Genomic DNA, 8784 nt, shown 5'->3' with positions numbered 1-8784 from the left:
AGAGGAGAGAGAGAGAGATAGGATTTATATATATATATATTAATTAGGGTTTGGGTTAGGGTTTAAAACAAAATTAATTAAAATTAATAATTATGGGTACTTAAAATTAAACTGATTACAGAATAATCATCTACAAATAAAAACGTACATGTTCTACTAATACAACAGTTGAAACAAAATAGTCGAAATATACACATATTGTATAATTAAACAAGAATAATTAATAATAATAATATATTTATTTACATTTAAAATCAAATAATTATGAGATAATTATATACATAGTAAAACGTACCAGTTATACTAATACGATAGATAATATGTAATAGTAAAAATAATACAATAAATTATACAAATAATACGTAATTAATAATACAATGTATTATACAAATATACATAATAATAATAATAATACCACATATTATTCAAAATGATACGTAATAGTATCGGTAATACAACAGATAAAATTTAGAAATATTTACAGCACTAAATAAATTTATAAATATTCAAATCATTTAAATAAATATAAAACTTAGGCTTTACATCATCGAAAATTATAGAAATTCAAGAAAAATATAAATACTCTTTTAAAAATGATAATTAAATATTTTAAAATACTAAAAAATTATTTTAACTAGTATCAAAATTCATGGTCCTTACTTCTACCCCCCTTAAAACAAATTTCGCCATCAGAATTAAAATCCAAGGACAGAGATATGGAACAATATCCATAAACAGAGGAGAATGTAAAATAAAAACAACACAAGGTAAGATACAAGATGTGACAGCTAAGATATCGCTATCACATTTCAGACTCGCAACAAAGTCCAAACAAATACTATGATACAAACATATTTAACTATGTGAACTTGTTATACCGTACTTGTAAATATATAAGCTATCTAATCACTATAAAGTATAAGGTAAGTAATAATATAGAATCAAAACAATTAGGTGTAATATAAATAAATAATCATATAGAGTGAATCATAGAAATAATATACAAGCATTCATAGAAATAAAGCAGAAACATATTAAGTGAGAATAAAGTCAAGTAAGAACAATAAATCTAAAGCAAACACAAAAAATAAGTCAAATATAATAGAAACAGAAAGAAACATAAACAACATAATAAGATAAGTCAAAAAAATCTAAACTACATAATAGTTTAAACAAAACATAATATCAAGGTATAACAATGGTTAATAAAAAAAAAAATTTAATTATGAAAAACACAATCAATACAAGTTCAAACTAAAGATATTAAAAACACAATGTAAGATATAAAATCAATAAAAATGAGTAAACGAGCAAAAAACAAACATCAACATGATCATATAATGATATAATAATAAGTATAAATGAAAGATAATAGGAAAAGCAATCATAAAGTAATTAGAATAATAATACATACAAAATAAACAAATATAAAAGAAAATATATTTAATTGATGGAATGATGAAAAGTAGTCTGAAACATAGAAAAGATACAAAGTCAGTCAAGTATAAATAGCTAAACACAATTATTAAAATAATTATACAATCAAATAATCATGTAAAGCTGTATACAAAATTTAGCAGATAAATAATTCATTACATAATTATTGGGAATTTATAAATTATATACAAAAAAATTAGAATGTGACAAACAATATAATTATGTAAAAATAAGCAGCACAATGCAAGTGGAATATTAGAAGGTAATTGAACATAAGCAAAAGATATGATATACAAAACAATACAAAGCAAATAATCTTGGAAGGACAAGGTGATATGACACAACAACATATAAGAAATGAATTATATATAGTATGTCATATCAAAAACAAATAAATAATTATAGTCGTATATCACAGCAGTAATTATCGAAAACACGTGCTTTATATAAATATTATGACTAAATAAATGAAGTAGACTAACATGAACAAAGAACAAAATAAAAAGTATTAGAATGAATAAGAAACTGTATATAAAAAATAAGTAAGCAAAACATAAACAAAACTAAGAAAGATAAAATGATTGATAAATTAAATCAAACAATGATGATACATGTAATTAGAAATAAAGAGTGAAATGAAATATACTAAATGAAACTACTTTATATGTAATAAAACAAGCTAGCAAGTTAATAATACACTTATAATATAATATACACTAGCAGACAATGATAATGTAAAATGACTGAAATATACTAAAACACGAGAATAACACAATATTTCTAGAAAAGCACCAGATATTAGACAAGAATGCAGAACAAATTAGGCAGAAATACAATAAAGATTATAATAAGCTTTACAGAACATACATAATCATAATTGAAAATAACATTAAGAAATAAACATAGATAGAAATACATCAATACATATAGACAAACAAACAGAGGCAAATCATAATAATAATCAATAGCAGAATGAAATGATATACAATAATTATTAGCATACAAATAGTTATATAAAACAAAGTAAATAATACAAAATCATAGTTATGTTCAAAGAAACACAAATAAAACCAAAGTATAAAAATAAAAGATATAAAAGAAAAAAGGATAAACAAGATTCAGAAACATATGATGTGCATAACAAATATAATTATTATGTATAATAAGCGTTAAAAATGAAAACACATACATAATAATAAGCATATAAAAAGTCTGTATACTCATGGTACTAATCATGCTAACAAAAATAAATTTTAATGGAAAGAGTCACAAAATATTATATGTTAAAATAGACATAAGAGTAAACACGTGACTCAAAATAAACATATTATATAAACATAATAAGAAGAACATAAATATAAATTCGATAAACAATATGATAAATTAGAAGTATTAGTAATATTCATAAATATAAACAAGATACAACAATAATAATCATCACTATATAAAATCAATTTAGACATAGTAGTATATTGTGTAGTAGCCAAAAATCACATAAATACAATCAGCGTAATATACATAAATAAAATATATAATACATAAAACATGAACTATGAAAGATAACAAATATATTTATAAACTAATAAAAACATACAATATAATACTATATTTGATACATGAAATAATATAATAAATAATACAGAATTCAATACAATCAAATAATATATAAGTCAAATCAAAGAAAATATAGTGTAAAAATAATAACATATAAAATAATGACTAGCACGAGGATAGATGAGTTATACAAAGAGAGGGTAATCGCAAAGCGATGGGACAAGAACTATGGAAAACTCCGGAGTCAAAGAGTGATAAGATAGGGACGAAACGAAATCTATCAAGAAAATAGGATAATGACTCAAGATTAGTCTTACGGATGAAATATGATATGTATCTAAATTGTCTACTATATTCTCACTGGTAGGAACTCGGGACCGTGACCGGGACCATGATCGGGATCGTGACCTGCATGGGCCACCAAAAAAACCTGTCACGCTCCGCTTCTTAAAATACCTGAGAACCGAAACGTGAACAAGTCCGCGACGTATTAGATTGATAAGAAATATACACTATTATTTTTTCTTTTCTTTTCTTCTCAATCTAATATGGTAAGCGTCTGGAAATAAATAAATGCGAAGTCATAGGTCTCCAATCACAGTAACGATAATATAATAGACAAACTAAGAAAAAAATAATACATATCATAATGAATATCATCCCAGACATAATATTCGGGTCAATATGCCCTTATACAAAACTGAGCAAATGAATACTGAAGAATATAAAATACAATAATCAAGCGGAAAAAGAAATGCTACAAAAGTAAGCTAAGACCATCAAACAACTAGAGGGAATAACTAAGCTTCGGCTTCTTCTGCTCGGTCTGCAAAACACTCCTGCGGAGGATCCTTCAGTTTAGGCACATCTCCAAGCTGGACATGTCTTTCCTCTAAGTCTGACATACACCAGAGAAAACAGGTGTACGTCAGCGTGCATGGCATACGGAAAGACCCCACAAAATAAATAGAACGAACAAAAACCCAAGCAGAAAACGATACGATAACAGAAATAATAAAGGAAACGTACAACTAGAAATCCAACAAAATCAATAAAGTAACAAGTCGATCATGCAACTAGCGATCAGAATAACCATCCAACTAACAAGGTTTTACAACTAGATGGAATTAATATTTAAAAATCTATAACAAGAGTCGTAGTACATCGAGCGAAATAATCCAAACAAGGAAACCCTCATGTATATACCTTATGTCTCAAATTATAGATAATTAAATATTAACCACGATCTATGTATGGAAAGGAAGTATAACTGGCCTACATTGTAGGATCTAAAATAGATACACTTGAACACTAGAGAGGGGGGGAGGGGGGTGAATAGTATTCTTTTAGAATTTATGCAAAGTATATTATAAATTGCAAAGAAAAATGGCAATCTCAGAAATTCACAATCACAAACACAAGGATTTATACTGGTTCTACCAATCCGGTGTACATCCAGTCCCCAAGCAAATCCCGCTTGAGAGTTTTCACTATGATTTTGAATAAACTTATAAAATCAAACGCAAACCTGACCAATTTGCAAGTCCTTGCAAATTGTAATACTAATTGACAAATACCTTGCCAATTTGAACACCAATCTCTAAACCAAGAGATCAACCCTCTCAAACCCGAGAGAAATCCTTTTTGAAGCAAGAACACAATTGATGCTATAAGCCTTGAATGTGTAGTGAAGTGCAGCAGTGGCTTAGGATTCTTTTTAACCTCTGTAAATTGCCTAAACAATAAGTATTTGAATGATGTTCAGAGGCAATTTCAGAAACTTTTCTTTTTCTCAAAATCTGAATATTTTTACTTAAAAAAATGCACAAAGATCAAAGCTTATAGGTATGTAAATCTCTACATTTTTTCTGAACAAATAACCTATTTATAGCCCTTGAAAAGACAAAAATTTGAACTTTAAAAACATTTAAAAATGGCTATAAACAGTCATAAATTCAAACTTTGAATACTGGAAAAACTGTATCTGTAGTCGACTACAATACACATTAGTCGACTACACTGAGTTCAAATATACTCTGTGTATTCAAAAAATTTCTCAGTAGTCGACTACAATGCTCATTAGTCAACTACACTATATTTTGACAGAAACTGATAAAATGAAATTTGCGTTCAGTAGTCGACTATAATGTTGATTAGTCGACTATACTGTAAAAAGACAGAAACTTATGTTTTTTGTAAAACACCTGAGTAGTCGACTATAATCACTATTAGTCGACTATACTGTAAATTGACAGAAACATGTATTTGAGTTTTATACACGAGTAGTCGACTACTATTCTAATTAGTCGACTACTAAGAGTAAAAATTATGAAATAAAATATTTTTATACTTAAGTTTTAACTATAATTCTAATGGTTAACATAGGGGATTTCTATAGTTAACCAACACACTAAGCCTGTGTTAGTGTGTTCTAATATTATGTGTGTATGCGTGTGTGTGATCAAGGCTTGTACAATAATTCTAAGTAAAGAAAATGTAAAATACATTATCTCATCTGTTCTTTATTTTCTTCACTTCATAATGCATTGAAAACATCTTGCACTTGTTCATATTCTGATATTGAAATCTGCATATAAAAGTTAGTGCACACACTGTATAAATTGTTATCATCAAAATACTATCATGGAGATATGATATTCAACATACATCTCACAGGAATTCATACTTAGCCAATAAATGAGGTCATGCGACTAGCCATCCTAAAACTCACTAGTCCACATCTCACATAAAGTCAACATTCATATCACCGGATAACTGTCTGTTCACAAATCCTCTACGCGCATCCAATACCGCTACACGAATCGGTCAGAGGACTACACGCAATCCGATCTGGGCCTGGTTCGAACTCACGCAAAGCTCATGTGATGAAACAGGTTACGGACTAAAGTGACTACACGAATTCACTTTAACCCAACAAACCAACCCCAGTGACTACACAAATTCATTGGCACGAGCTGGAAGATACATCAACAGTCATATCCAAGCACATGAATATTAACTTCCCCATCCTAACTCTTCTCGTTTTTCTAAATCAACCATAATCCTCAATAAAACTCGGGTTCACCACCTAAACTCAGTCAACACACTCACACATGTCACTAAGTCTGTTCATGACACACACCACCTAAACTCAGTCAACACACTCACACATGTCACTAAGTCTGTTCATGACACACGAGGCCACTAAGTCATGAACTACTAAGGGCTAAGTCTGTTCATGACACACGAGGCCACTAAGTCATGAACTACTAAGGGTTCTCAAACACAACATGGACAATATATAGCAGACATATTAAATACATTAAATAAATACAAAAAGTAAAATGTGGTCATAAACAGTAAAAATATACATGCAGTCCGGTTTCATCAATATCTTGTTATCCAGCCCTCTAAACTATTCATACAAAATCATAAATTACTTAAATCCAAAATAGATAATTCTTTTTGCAAATAATTTCCTTTAGATCATCATAATTATCAAAAATATAAATTTTTTGCCAAAAATAACTTAACAACTCAAAATGAAACTTTTTCCGAAATAAATAATTTAAAATTATCTATTCTAATAATTATTCAAAACCAACTCATTTTCCAAATAATCTCTTTTTTCATCATAATAATTCTAAAACATCTCAAAATAACCACTTTTACACAAAATAATTATTCCTTTAAATTACTTATCATAATATCATCATTAATATTAATCATCCACAAGCCCACGCAGATAATGTCAATATTCATATAGTAACATAATCAAATCATAATCAAATCGAAGCATGTAAATTAATTCATATTATATCTAAAAAAATAAAACAACGAGTCAAAGAGAAAGAGATTTTGCTTTGGTGCGTCGAACAAGTCAACGTTGACGGCACGGGTCGAATCGGAGACAGTGGAGCGTGGTGTCGGTTATTGTAGACGGTAAAAATTATCTCTATAGACTTACTTGAAATCCGCCTGCGATTCAAAGTCGCCCGTACGACTTGAGGATGGGGGCTCACCCATGGGCTTGACTCGCTAGCACGAGCTCAGACCGCGCGATCACCAAATTGGTTTTTAATAGCTTGCGGTCGACCGTAGCATGTCTAGAATCTTTCGCGGTCGAACGCCTGCCTTCCAGAAGAATATGCCCTCTTTTTGTTCTTCACGGTTGATTGCCAGTATTTCACAGTCGACAGCTGATCTGACCGTTGTGTTGTAATGGCTATTTTTTATCTGATGTTCTGGGGGTATTTTGGTCTTTTCAATGTAGTTTTGGCTGATGTCTTGAGTGAGTATAAATACCCCAGTGCCTTCCTCTTTCTAATGACTAAATTTTTTTGTTTAAAGTGAGTTTTATAAAGAGATTAACAAGTGTTTAAGCTTGTTTATGGTTTGTTTCAAAAGAGGAGTTTTCTACAACAAGAAGAGGCATTCATTTCCAATTGAGGATCTTATCCTCATCATCATTCTACAGTCCTTCTTGTTTATTGAGAAGTTTTCTAAACTCATCTTTCATATAGCTTACTAATTCATTATTCACATTCATATCTTAGCTATATTAACTTGAGTTGTAATTTCATTGTTCTCTTTTATCACACACACCATTGTTGAGCTTATAATATTTTCATACTATATATTATTGGGTAGTGGTGTGTGATTTAGCGAGAGTGAGCTTCATTGTGTTCTTATTCATTATAGAGAACAAAACATTGTATTTAAACTTATATTGTGAATATCACTTGTAATACACTTGTACACCGAGAGTAGTGCGTGGTGAGAGACGGGGCCAAATCCAATAGGAGTGGTGTCGGTTGACGAACCTAGGGAGAGGTTGCATCCGAGCACTTGATGAAGAGGATACGGACTAGGCTAATACTTAGAGGGTTTAGAGTGTGATTGTAAGTGTGTAGTTGTAAAGTTTTCGGTTAGCTAGAAAACCGAGTGTGAGGTATAAATGTTATTCAGATAAGCGTAGAAAACTCAATTGTGATAGTGGATTTCTCCCCGGGAGTGGGGAGCGGAGACGTAGGATGGAAGGTCCGAACTCCATGATCATATTGTGTGTTTGCATTATTTATATTGCCCTATCACATTTTCATCTTTAGTTTAGATTGTTTACTCCTATGTTGTTTATATATCCTTCCATATATTTCACCATATATGATATATCTCTTTATTCGTATTGCATATTTTTGCTCATATCATATTGTAAATCTATCTTGCAAGAATAATTTATTAATAAGTTTTTATTAGGATAAAATCAGATTAGGTTATCATAAGACCCTAATCACCCCCCTCTAGGGTCTAAGAATTGGTATCAGAGCTTGGTACTATTTGATTTAAGGTCTAATTGCCTTGAGTTAAAGATCCAAGTTATCTTTTTGTGCTAATCTAGCTTTGATTGCATTTGTCTTGCTTGTTTATAATCACTATGGATATGCACGATGCATCTAGTCTAGGTTATGCTATTAATATTGCTCCTCGTTTAGATACTTTTTCCTATGCTTAATGGTGTATTAGATTCAAACTTTTTGTTCGATCTAAATACTTCGATTTATGGGAAATTATAGAGTGTGCTTATAGTGTACCCACTTTGGAGAAATCCAACTAGTGTAAAGATGATCATAGATTATTTGCCATGAACAAGTCTTTGTTAGAATTATTAGTTAATGCCTTTGGCTCATCATCTACTAACAAACTTGACTCTTTTGATAGTGCTTATACGCTATGGAATTTATTAGAAGTCAAGGGGTCTTGGAGGCTATCCGACAAGAGTTGGATAATTTCATT

Source organism: Asparagus officinalis, chromosome 5, assembly GCF_001876935.1.
Source record: "Asparagus officinalis chromosome 5, Aspof.V1, whole genome shotgun sequence".
In the NCBI taxonomy this organism is placed as follows: Eukaryota; Viridiplantae; Streptophyta; class Magnoliopsida; order Asparagales; family Asparagaceae; genus Asparagus; species Asparagus officinalis.
Note: the sequence above shows the minus strand (reverse complement) of the source record.